Source organism: Triticum dicoccoides, chromosome 5A, assembly GCF_002162155.2.
Source record: "Triticum dicoccoides isolate Atlit2015 ecotype Zavitan chromosome 5A, WEW_v2.0, whole genome shotgun sequence".
In the NCBI taxonomy this organism is placed as follows: domain Eukaryota; kingdom Viridiplantae; phylum Streptophyta; class Magnoliopsida; order Poales; family Poaceae; genus Triticum; species Triticum dicoccoides.
Window position 1 is genome coordinate 648,057,581 of NC_041388.1, and position 12,633 is coordinate 648,070,213.

General features: G+C 49.1%; 2 pseudogenes; both read right to left on the reverse strand.

The window, feature by feature from the left end:
- LOC119300306 overlaps positions 1–8,356 on the reverse strand; it is a 92,463-nt pseudogene extending 84,107 nt beyond the window's left edge.
- A 246-nt stretch (positions 8,357–8,602) lies between these two features.
- LOC119300307 lies at positions 8,603–10,306 on the reverse strand (annotated as a pseudogene).
- Positions 10,307–12,633: the final 2,327 nt, after the last annotated feature.

Here is a 12,633-nt window from a genome sequence, read left to right on the forward strand (position 1 = left end):
AGGGAGGGCAGCCGCACCCCTTGCTCTTGGCGCCTCCCTCTCCCTCCGTAACACCTCTCCTCCCCGCTTGCGCTTGGCGAAGCCCTGCCGGGATCCTGCTGCATCCACCACCACGCCGTCGTGCTGCTGGATCTTCATCAACCTCTCCTCCCCCCTTGCTGGATCAAGAAGGAGGAGACGTCTTCCCAACCGTGCGTGTGTTGAACGCGGAGGTGTTGTCCGTTCGGCACTTGGTCATCGGTGATTTGGATCACGACGAGTACGACTCCATCAACCCCGTTCTCTTGAACGCTTCCGCGCACGATCTACAAGGGTATGTAGATGCACTCCTCTCTCCCTCGTTGCTAGATGACTCGAAAGATTGATCTTGGTGATGCGTAGAAAATTTTAAAATTCTGCTATGTTCCCCAACAGTGGTATCAGTGCTAGGTTTATGTGTAGTTTCTATGGACGAGTAGAACACAAAGCAGTTGTGGGCGTCGATATTGTCAATTATCTTGTCGTTACTAGTATTATCTTGATTCGGCGCCATTGTGGGCTGAAGCGTCCCGGACCGACCTTACACGTACGCTTATGTGAGACTGGTTCCATCGACTGACATGCACTAGTTGCATAAGGTGGCTGGCGGGTGTCTGTCTCTCCCACTTTAGTCGGATCGGATTCGATGAACAGGGTCCTTATGAAGGGCAAATATAAATTGGCAATTCATGTTGTGGTTTTGGCGTAGGTAAGAAACGTTCTTGCTAGAAACCTATAGCAGCCACGTAAAAACTTGCAACAACAATTAGAGGACGTCTAACTCATTTTTGCAGCAAGTGTTTTGTGATGTGATATGGCCAAAGGATGTGATGAATGATATATGTGATGTATGAGATGATCATGTTCTTGTAATAGGAATCACGACTTGCATGTCGATGAGTATGACAACCGGCAGGAGCCATAGGAGTTGTCTTTATTTATTTATGACCTGCGTGTCAACATAAACGTCATGTAATTACTTTACTTTATTGCTAAAGCGTTAGCCATAGTAGTAGAAGTAATAGATGACGAGACAACTTCAAGAAGACACGATGATGGAGATCGTGATGATGGAGATCATGGTGTCATGCCGGTGACAACGATGATCATGGAGCCCCGAAGATGGAGATCAAAAGGAGCAAATGATATTGGCCATATCATGTCACTATTTGATTGCATGTGATGTTTATCATGTTTTATATATTATTTGCTTAGAACGACGGTAGCTTAAATAAGATGATCCCTCGTAATAATTTCAAGTAAGTGTTCCCCCTAACTATGCACCGTTGCGAAGGTTCGTTGTTTCGAATACAATGGGTGTAAGCCAGATTTACACACGCAATACACTTAGGTTGACTTGACGAGCCTAGCATGTATAGACATGGCCTTGGAACACAGAAGACCGAAAGGTCGAGCATGAGTCGTATAGAAGATACGATCAACATGAAGATGTTCACCGATGTTGACTAGTCCGTCTCACGTGATGATCGGACACGGCCTAGTTAACTCGAATCATGTTACACTTAGATGACTGGAGGGGTGTCTATCTGAGTGGGAGTTCATTGAATAATTTGATTAGATGAACTTAATTATCATGAACTTAGTCTAAAATCTTTACAATATGTCTTGTAGATCAAATGGCCCACGTTGTCCTCAACTTCAACATGTTCCTAGAGAAAACCAAGCTGAAAGATGATGGCAGCAACTATACGGACTGGGTCCGGAACCTGAGGATCATCCTCATAGCTGCCAAGAAAGATTATGTCCTAGAAGCACCGCTAGGTAACGCACCTGTCCCAGAGAACCAAGACATTATGAACGCTTGGCAGTCACGTGCTGATGATTACTCCCTCGTTCAGTGCGGCATGCTTTACAGCTTAGAACCGGGGCTCCAAAAGCGTTTTGAGAGACACGGAGCATATGAGATGTTCGAAGAGCTGAAAATGGTTTTCCAAGCTCATGCCCGGGTCGAGAGATATGAAGTCTCCGACAAGTTCTTCAGCTGTAAGATGGAGGAAAATAGTTCTGTTAGTGAGCACATACTCAAAATGTCTGGGTTGCATAACCGCTTGACTCAGCTGGGAGTTAATCTCCCGGATGACGCGGTCATTGACAGAATCCTTCAGTCGCTTCCACCGAGCTACAAGAGCTTTGTGATGAACTTCAATATGCAGGGGGTGGAAACGACCATTCCTGAGGTATATTCAATGTTGAAATCAGCAGAGGTGGAAATCAAAAAGGAACATCAAGTGTTGATGGTGAATAAAACCACTAAGTTCAAGAAAGGCAAGGGTAAGAAGAACTTCAAGAAGGACGGCAAGGGAGTTGCCGCGCCCGGTGAGCAAGCAGCCGGGAAGAAGCCAAAGAATGGACCCAAGCCTGAGACTGAGTGTTTTTATTGCAAGGGAAGTGGTCACTGGAAGCGAAACTACCCCAAATACTTAGCGGACAATAAGGCCGGCAACACTAAAGGTATATGTGATATACATGTAATTGATGTGTACCTTACCAGTACTCATAGTAGCTCCTGGGTATTTGATACCGGTGCGGTTGCTCACATTTGTAACTCAAAGCAGGAGCTGCGGAATAAACGGAGACTGGCGAAAGATGAGGTGACGATGCGCGTCGGGAATGGTTCCAAGGTCGATGTGATCGCCGTCGGCACGCTGCCTCTACATTTACCTACGGGATTAGTTTTAAACCTCAATAATTGTTATTTAGTGCCAGCTTTGAGCATGAACATTGTATCAGGATCTCGTTTAATTCGAGATGGCTACTCATTTAAATCCGAGAATAATGGTTATTCTATTTATATGAGAGATATGTTTTATGGTCATGCTTCATTGGTGAATGGTTTATTCTTAATGAATCTCGAGCGTAATGTTACACATATTCATAGTGTGAATACCAAAAGATGTAAGGTTGATAATGATAGTCCCACATACTTGTGGCACTGCCGCCTTGGTCACATAGGTGTCAAACGCATGAAGAAGCTCCATGCAGATGGACTTTTGGAGTCTCTTGATTACGAATCATTTGACACGTGTGAACCATGCCTCATGGGTAAAATGACCAAGACTCCGTTCTCAGGAACAATGGAGCGAGCAACCAACTTATTGGAAATCATACATACTGATGTGTGCGGTCCAATGAGTGTTCAGGCTCGCGGTGGCTATCGTTATGTTCTCACCCTCACTGATGACTTGAGTAGATATGGGTATGTCTACTTAATGAAACACAAGTCTGAGACCTTTGAAAAGTTCAAGGAATTTCAGAGCAAGGTTGAGAATCAACGTGACAGAAAAATCAAGTTCTTGCGATCAGATCATGGGGGGGGGATACTTGAGTCACGAATTTGGCACACACTTAAGAAAATGTGGAATAGTTTCACAACTCACGCCGCCTGGAACACCTCAGCGTAATGGTGTGTCCGAACGTCGTAATCGCACTCTATTGGATATGGTGCGATCTATGATGTCTCTTACCGATCTACCGCTATCATTTTGGGGCTATGCTTTAGAGACTGCCGCATTCACTTTAAATAGGGCTTCGTCGAAATCGGTTGAGACGACACCGTATGAATTATGGTTTGGGAAGAAACCTAAGCTATCGTTTCTAAAAGTTTGGGGATGCAATGCTTATGTCAAGAAACTTCAACCTGAAAAGCTCGAACCCAAATCGGAAAAATGCGTCTTCATAGGATACCCTAAAGAAACTATTGGGTATACCTTCTACCTCAGATCCGAAGGCATGATCTTTGTTGCCAAGAATGGGTCCTTTCTAGAGAAAGAGTTTCTCTCGAAAGAAATAAGTGGGAGGAAAGTAGAACTTGATGAAGTATTACCTCTTGAACCGGTTTGTGGCGCAGCTCAAGAAAATGTTCCTGAGGTACCTGCACCGACTAGAGAGGAAGTTGATGATGATGATCATGAAACTTCAGATCAAGTTGCTACTGAACTTCATAGGTCCACAAGGACACATTCCGCACGAGAGTGGTACGACAACCCTGTCTTGGAAATCATGTTGTTAGACAACGGTGAACCTTCGAACTATGAAGAAGCGATGGCGGGCCCGGATTCTGACAAATGGCTAGAAGCCATGAAATCCGAGATAGGATCCATGTATGAAAATGAAGTATGGACTTTGACTGACTTGCCCGGTGATCGGCGAGCCATAGAAAATAAATGGATCTTTAAGAAGAAGACAGACGCGGATGGTAACGTAACCATTTATAAAGCTCGGCTTGTCCCTAAGGGTTGTCGACAAGTTCAAGGGGTTGACTACGATGAGACTTTCTCACCCGCAGCGAAGCTGAAGTCTGTCCAAATCATGTTAGCAATTGCCGCATTCTATGATTATGAGATATGGCAAATGGACGTCAAAACGGCATTCCTTAATGGTTTCCTTAAGGAAGAATTGTATATGATGCAACCGGAAGGTTTTGTCGATCCTAAGAATGCTGACAAGGTGTGCAAGCTCCAACGCTCGATTTATGGGCTGGTGCAAGCATCTCGGAGTTGGAACATTCGTTTTGATGAGATGATCAAAGCGTTTGGGTTTACGCAGACTTACGGAGAAGCCTGCATTTACAAGAAAGTGAGTGGGAGCTCTGTAGCATTTCTCATATTGTATGTGGATGACATACTGTTGATGGGAAATGATATAGAATTCTTGGAAAGCATAAAGGCCTACTTGAACAAGTGTTTTTCAATGAAGGATCTTGGAGAAGCTGCTTATATATTAGGCATCAAGATCTATAGAGATAGATCGAGACGCCTCATTGGTCTTTCACAGAGTACGTACCTTGACAAGATATTGAAGAAGTTCAAAATGGATCAGTCAAAGAAGGGGTTCTTGCCTGTATTGCAAGGTACGAGATTGAGCACGGCTCAATGCCCGACCACGGCAGAAGATAGAGAAAAGATGAGTGACGTCCCCTATGCCTCGGCCATAGGGTCTATCATGTATGCTATGCTGTGTACCAGACCTGATGTAAACCTTGCCGTAAGTTTGGTAGGAAGGTACCAAAGTAATCCCGGCATGGAACACTGGACAGCGGTCAAGAATATCCTGAAGTACCTGAAAAGGACTAAGGATATGTTTCTCGTTTATGGAGGTGACGAAGAGCTCGTCGTAAAGGGTTACGTCGATGCTAGCTTCGACATAGATCTGGATGACTCTAAGTCACAAACCGGATACGTGTATATTTTAAATGGTGGGGCAGTAAGCTGGTGCAGTTGCAAGCAGAGCGTTGTGGCGGGATCTACATGTGAAGCAGAGTACATGGCAGCCTCGGAGGCAGCACAAGAAGCAGTCTCGGTGAAGGAGTTCATTACCGACCTAGGAGTCATACCCAATGCGTCGGGCCCGATGACTCTCTTCTGTGACAACACTAGAGCTATTGCCCTTGCCAAGGAGCCCAGGTTTCACAGGAAGACCAGGCATATCAAGCGTCGCTTCAACTCCATTCGTGAAAGTGTTCAAAATGGAGACATAGAGATTTGTAAAGTACATACGAACCTGAATGTGGCAGATCCGTTGACTAAACCTCTCCCTAGAGCAAAACATGATCAACACCAGAACTGCATGGGTATTCGATTCATCACAATGTCACTAGAATATTGACTCTAGTGCAAGTGGGAGACTCTTGGAAATATGCCCTTGAGGCAATAATAAAATGGTTATTATTATATTTCTTTGTTCATGATAATTGTCTATTGTTCATGCTATAATTGTGTTATCCAGAAATCGTAATACATGTGTGAATACATAGACCACAACACGTCCCTAGTGAGCCTCTAGTTGACTAGCTCGTTGATCAAAAGATAGTCATGGTTTCCTGACTATGGACATTGGATGTCATTGATAACGGGATCACATCATTAGGAGAATGATGTGATGGACAAGACCCAATCCTAAGCATAGCTCAAAGATCGTGTAGTTCGTTTGATGTAGCTTTTCCGAATGTCAAGTATCATTTCCTTAGACCATGAGATTGTGCAACTCCCGGATACCGTAGGAGTGCCTTGGGTGTGCCAAACGTCACAACGTAACTGGGTGACTATAAAGGTACACTACAGGTATCTCCGAAAGTGTCTGTTGGGTTGTCACGAATCGAGACTAGGATTTGTCACTCCGTGTGACGGAGAGGTATCTCTAGGCCCACTCGGTAATGCATAATCATAATGAGCTCAATGTGACCAAGTGGTTGATCATGGGATCATGAATTACGGCACGAGTAAAGTGACTTGCCGGTAACGAGATTGAACGAGGTATTGGGATACCGACGATCGAGTCTCGGGCAAGTAACGTATCGATTGACATAGGGAATTGTATGCGGATTGATTGAATCCTCGACATCATGGTTCATTCGATGACATCATCGTGGAGCATGTGGGAGCCAACATGGGTATCCAGATCCTGCTGTTGATTATTGACCGGAGAGGCGTCTCGGTCATGTCTGGATGTCTCCCGAACCCGTAGGGTCTACACACTTAAGGTTCGGTGACGCTAGGGTTGTAGAGATATTAGTATGCAGTAACCCGAAAGTTGTTCGGAGTCCCGGATGAGATCCCGGACGTCACGAGGAGTTCCGGAATGGTCCGGAGGTAAAGATTTATATATAGGAAGTCCAGTTTCGGCCATCGGGAAGGTTTCGGGGGTCGCCGGTATTGTACCTGGACCACCGGAAGGGTCCCGGGGGTCCACCAGGTGGGGCCACCTATCCCGTAGGGACCCATGGGCTGAATTGGGAGGGGAACCATCTCCTAGTGGGCTGGTGCGCGCCCCCCTTGGGCATCCCCTGCGCCGCCTAGGGTTGGGAAACCCTAGGGGTGGGGGCGCCCCCCACTTGGCTTGGGGGGAAGCCACCCCTTGGCCGCCGCCCCCTTGGAGATTCATCTCCTAGGGCCGGCGCCCCCCCCCCAAGGCCCCTATATAAAGAGGGGGGAGGGAGGGCAGCCGCACCCCTTGCTCTTGGCGCCTCCCTCTCCCTCTGTAACACCTCTCCTCCCCGCTTGCGCTTGGCGAAGCCCTGCCGGGATCCTGCTGCATCCACCACCACGCCGTCGTGCTGCTAGATCTTCATCAACCTCTCCTTCCCCCTTGCTGGATCAAGAAGGAGGAGACGTCTTCCCGACCAGACGTGTGTTGAACACGGAGGTGTTGTCCGTTCGGCACTTGGTCATCGGTGATTTGGATCACGATGAGTACGACTCCATCAACCCCGTTCTCTTGAACGCTTCCGCGCGCGATCTACAAGGGTATGTAGATGCACTCCTCTCTCCCTCGTTGCTAGATGACTCCATAGATTGATCTTGGTGATGCATAGAAAATTTTAAAATTCTGCTACGTTCCCCAACAGTCGATGTGTGGAGCAATAGTAGTAGATGCAAGCAGGAGTCGGTCTACTTGTCTTGGACGTGATGCCTATATACATGATCATGCCTAGATATTCTCATAACTATGCTCAATTTTGTCAATTGCTCAACAGTAATTCGTTCACCCACCGTAAAATACCTATGCTCTTGAGAAAAGCCACTAGTGAAACCTATGGCCCCCGGGTCTATCTTCATCATATTAATCTTCCAATACTTAGTTATTTTCATTGCTTTTATTTTACTTTGCATCTTTATCATATACCAAAAATATTATCTTATCATATCTATCAGATCTCACTCTCGTAAGTGACCGTGTAGGGATTGACAACCCCTTATCGCGTTGGTTGCGAGGATTTATTTGTTTTGTGTAGGTGCGAGGGACTCGCGCGTAGCCTCCTACTGGATTGATACCTTGGTTCTCAAAAACTGAGGGAAATACTTACGCTACTTTGCTGCACCACCCTTTCCTTTTCAAGGGAAAACCAACGCAAGTGCTCAAGAGGTAGCAAGGAAAATGGCCACTTGCTCTTTGACACCAGTGTTGATGCTATCTTGTAACAGCCCCTGCTCCTGAAGGTCTCGACAAGCCTGGCAAATGGTGCTCTTTTCATTCTAAGCATCCACAGAGCCTCGACGTCATTGCAGTTGTAGATGTAGTTCTGATTTTGGATCATCTCCTGTTCCCGGGGAAACAATGGACCATAGCGGATCAAAGATCTCCCAGCACGACGAACAACTCTCTGGTGCATGAACATGACCCATGCCTGAATCACACGAATCAGTGTTGCTGCCTGGATTATCAACCTCATCCGTGCGTCCATAACCTAGTCGACATCGACAGTTCATTTAGTGGGAAATCGATCCTACACCTAGCTTAATGGCCTAACCACTGAGCTAACAAAGGAGGGAGGGGTGCTGCTTACCAGCATCCGAGACGAGGACGGCGTAGGGGGAGCCATGGCACAGACTAGGTCGACCAGACAGTGGCCAACAACAAGGGCAGCACCAGATCCGCCACAAACGCTGCCGCCTCTTCTGCCACCGCCTATAGCTCAGATCTGAAATCGCAGCCGCCGCCGATGGTGGGGCAGTAGGGAAGAAAGGGGGCATTGGCTATGGGTGAGCGAGTGAAAGGGGGTGAGGCTAATTTGGCGCCGGGACGGCGCGCCAGATTTCCATCTCCCGCCATCCCCCTCGCCCTCGCCTCACTCCTGCCCATGCGACCTCACGCCGCACTCAGCCTGGCTCGCGAGAAACTGCCGATCCGAGCGTTTCCAGTGAGTCAGGCTCTGGGCTGCTTTGAGGAGCGTGCGATGCAGGCCCAATAGGAAAACTGGGCAACCAAACAGGCCTCTCCCTTCCCGCGCGGGCCTGGTTGGGCTCGATGTGGGCAACCAAACACGCCCATTTGTGTCTGCCCCTGCAGCGCCGTAAGATCTGAGGTGTTGTACAAACTCGTTGATGTAGCTATCCTGGAGTGCCTTATCCGCTACGACCGCTTGCATCTTCAGTGCATTTGCCACGAAGCCCCTTCTTTCTTCTCCCTCAACCATGACTGCCCAGACGGCGCTCGCGACGCCATGGCGGTGGAAGGACCCATCGTCCTTGTCCCTCGCCACCTGCAACACTACCTTCTTCACTTCCATTTGCCGCGCGTTGGGCCCTTGGTCGCTGAAGATGGGCAGCATGACGAGTGGGTACCCGAATAGGAGCCCTTCGATCAGCGAGTTCCGGCCACAGTGCGTCAAGAACCCGCCAACGGTCGCGTGCGCCAGGATGCTCATCTAGGGCACCCACCCCGTGGCCACCAGCCTGCGGTCGTGGGTGCGCTCCTCGAAGCCGGGCGGGAGAGGGTCGTCATCGGCACCGATGGGCTTCCTGAGAGCCCAGAGGAAGCGCGTCCCGGTGAGCTCCAGGTCGAGGGCCAGCTCGCGCACCTGCTCCTCGCGAAGTGGCACCTCGCTCCCTAGCGCCACGTACACCACCAAGCCGGGCGGTTGTGCGTCCAACCACCAAACACTGGCATGGTCTTCTCCATTGCTGCCAGCGGCACGGCGGCAGAAGGCCGAGGGGCAGCATCGGCTTGCCATGGACGGTTGCTAAGAGCGGGAAGGACTCGGGCTCCTACTCGACGCAGCTCTGGATGGCTGTTAGTGTGCATCTCTTCTCTGTCAAGATGCAGCGCCAGAGGCTGGACATACTCGACGACGTTCCATGCACGGCGACAAACCGTGTCATCGCATTCCGCTCGTAACTAGGCACAACGCGCCTAGCAGCGGTGGCCTGTTCAAACATAGAGGCAACGGCAGAGCCTGCCTCAGGGTGCTCCAATGGCGGGCGGGGGACGGCAGCGAGCATGGCAGCGGTCGTCAGAAGCGTCGCACATGGTACCTGGCATTCAAGGCAACTAGATTTGAGACATGCATGTGATGGAACCAACAAAGCTGCCGGCCTACCGCGCAAACTAGCCGTCTCTGGTGGATTGGATCGTACCTTGTGCTTGAGGGCGGCAGCAGTGGCCCGGTGGTGGAAGCAGTCGACGATGATCCAGTGAGGCCTCGTGGCCTCGTTGGTGCACGCAGCAGCCAAGAACTCCCAAAGGGCGCGGCGAGGCCATCGAAAGCCTTCCAGTGGAGCTCATGATCGGTGGCGGTGACATCGTTGGTGGACTCCGCGCCGTCGGGCAGGTCATTGACGCACGGCAAGGGGAGCTCAACGAGGTCCACATGCGGCGCCGCAACGGGGCGCAGCGGCGGGAGGCGGGCGAGGTTGCGCGGGGTGGAGACGTAGGACACAAGGTGGCCGGGCAGCGCCAGGCGCTCGGCGAGCTCCAGGTACGGAAGCAGGTGGCCAAAAGCAAGGTAGGGGCAGAGCACGATGCGCAGCGGCGGCTAGGACGTGGCGTCCATGGAGAGCTGAATCTCGGCTTACCGGCGTTGTAAATAGAAGGAAGCGGCGGCTGGCTCTTGGTGGTGCTCTGCTCACTGGTCACTGCTCAGCTGCTGACCCCGCGGATAAATAAAGAGACAACCAGGGCATGGGTGGCCGGTCGCTGAGATTTGGGTCTGGGTGCTCTCCTCCCGCCAACATGTGCGCTCACCTAAAACAGTGAGGCCATGTAGCAGCTGGCACGCTTAAGGTAGCTCCCGAAACATGGCGGTCGGACAAGAAAAACCACTCGGTGGGTGCAATTACAAATGGATTTGGAAAGCCAAACTCCTTCTTAAGATCCAGATTTTTCTTTGGAAACTTACTCAAGATGCAGTGTTCACTAAACAATTGATGCGTCAACGTAAATGGCCAAGAACTTGTGTGTTCCTTTTGCGACAGATTGAAACTTTCCAACATCTGTTCTTTGATTGCCCTGTTGGCAAAGTTGTCTGGTGATCGATTGGGGTCACTCTCGGGACAGACTTATGTCCTCGTAACTACTGGCAATTTTTTGTATGGTGCTACTCTTTCCTGCTCGACATGACTCTTTCTATACTGTGGCGTTGGGGGCAATTACTTGGTCCATCTGGCTGGCCCGAAACAAAGCTACCTTGAGAAGAAGATGATCAAATCTCCTTTTGAGATTGTTTTTGCGGTGGCTTCTTTTCTCTTATATTGGGCAGGTCTACAGGCTGGAGACAACGTCAAGCAACTTCGAGCGGGTGCAGAGATGATCCGCAACGGGACCCTGCTGCTGATGAGGGCCTGTGACGCGTCTAAGGGTGGAGAATGAAGATGCAGATCTTGCCGTGCGTTATACTTTTGGTAGTTGTTCGTTGGTTGGCTCCGTAACGAACATCTTAAAATTGTTATCCTCGTTCTATGATGGTTTCCATCCTCTTTTGTAATAGGTCTAGTGAAAATGCTGGTGCTGCTCAGGTTTTCGCCCCATAGCGCTCATTTCAATGGCGGGCGCGTGCAGTGGGTTTCCTAGCAGTGCGTTGAACTCGCTCTCCCCTTCTCCCTGTTCTCAGACTCTTTTCTGTAACAGACCTTTGTATTTCTGTTCTAAGTAATGGAAAGGGGGATAGCCCGGTTAAAAAAACATGGCAGTAGGACAAAACAATATCTAGCCTTTTCCTGAATTTGATATATGTCCTCTCTCCTGAATCTCCTTGCATTCTGACGGTGAAAATTCTAAACCGACGGACTTTTACGGGCATATTACGCTGGGCGTGGGCCCCTAATCACGATTTCTTCCAATCAAATGGTCCTAGCTAAGCTTTTCAGTAAAGGTATGTTATCATGTGCCTATAGTTTTTTTATTAAAGGAATATCGCAATGATACCAAATACACCCAACCTCTACACCAACAAGATGTCCAAAGACATCAGGGATGCACACAACCAAGAACTAAAATAAAGAAAAGAAGAAAGAAAACAAAGACCCCATCACGGTGTTGAACCACTCGCAACAGTAGCACTCTAACCACCATCGAAGACAACACCAGTACTACAAACGAGATTCTCCAAAAGCAACGCCTACATGAAGGAAACAAACCACAAGCGTTGTCGTCGCATGATCGGAGATCTTGGGTTTTCACTCTGGAGAAAGTTCGAGTTCCAAAACAATGCCTTAAACAAGACCATTACCGTGGTATCCCCAGCCCACCAGGGTTCAAGTCCTGGTGCTCGCATTATTTCTGGATTTATTTTAGGATTTCCGGTGATGCGCTTTCAGTGGAAGGAGACGTTCCCGTCGATGACGAGGCGCCTACGGTGACTTCCTAAATCTCAAGATGATATGCCGGCTCAGTCTCTCGAAGGTGCTCATAGGGGTAGGGTGTGTGTGTGTGTGTTCATAGGGGTGAGTGTATGCGCGTGTATATGAGCATTTGTGTCTGTACTGATGTTCAAAAAAAGACCACTGCCAGATACTACCAATGAAGGCCAGACCTTGGATTTACACCCTGAAAGTCATGGCTGATACTCGAGGAGCACCACCAAGAATGCAGTCCACCTATGTTGCCACCCCCGCTTGCCAAAGGCTGCTGCTGCAAGTCGCCAAACACACGCCACATAGGGAGAACCTGTGCCGCATTGTTTTCAACACAACCAGTACCCTCTGTGTCAATACCAATCTCAGATCGCGGCCACCATAATTTCTCCACCTCTGTCAGGTTCATGAAAATCTATATTAAGACATGGTACCTACAAGAAGGCAAAGCTTTGTGCCTCGCCCAAATGAAGCCACTCTGGCTGATGATAAGGGCGCGCGCGACCGCATCGATTCAGCTCTAGATATC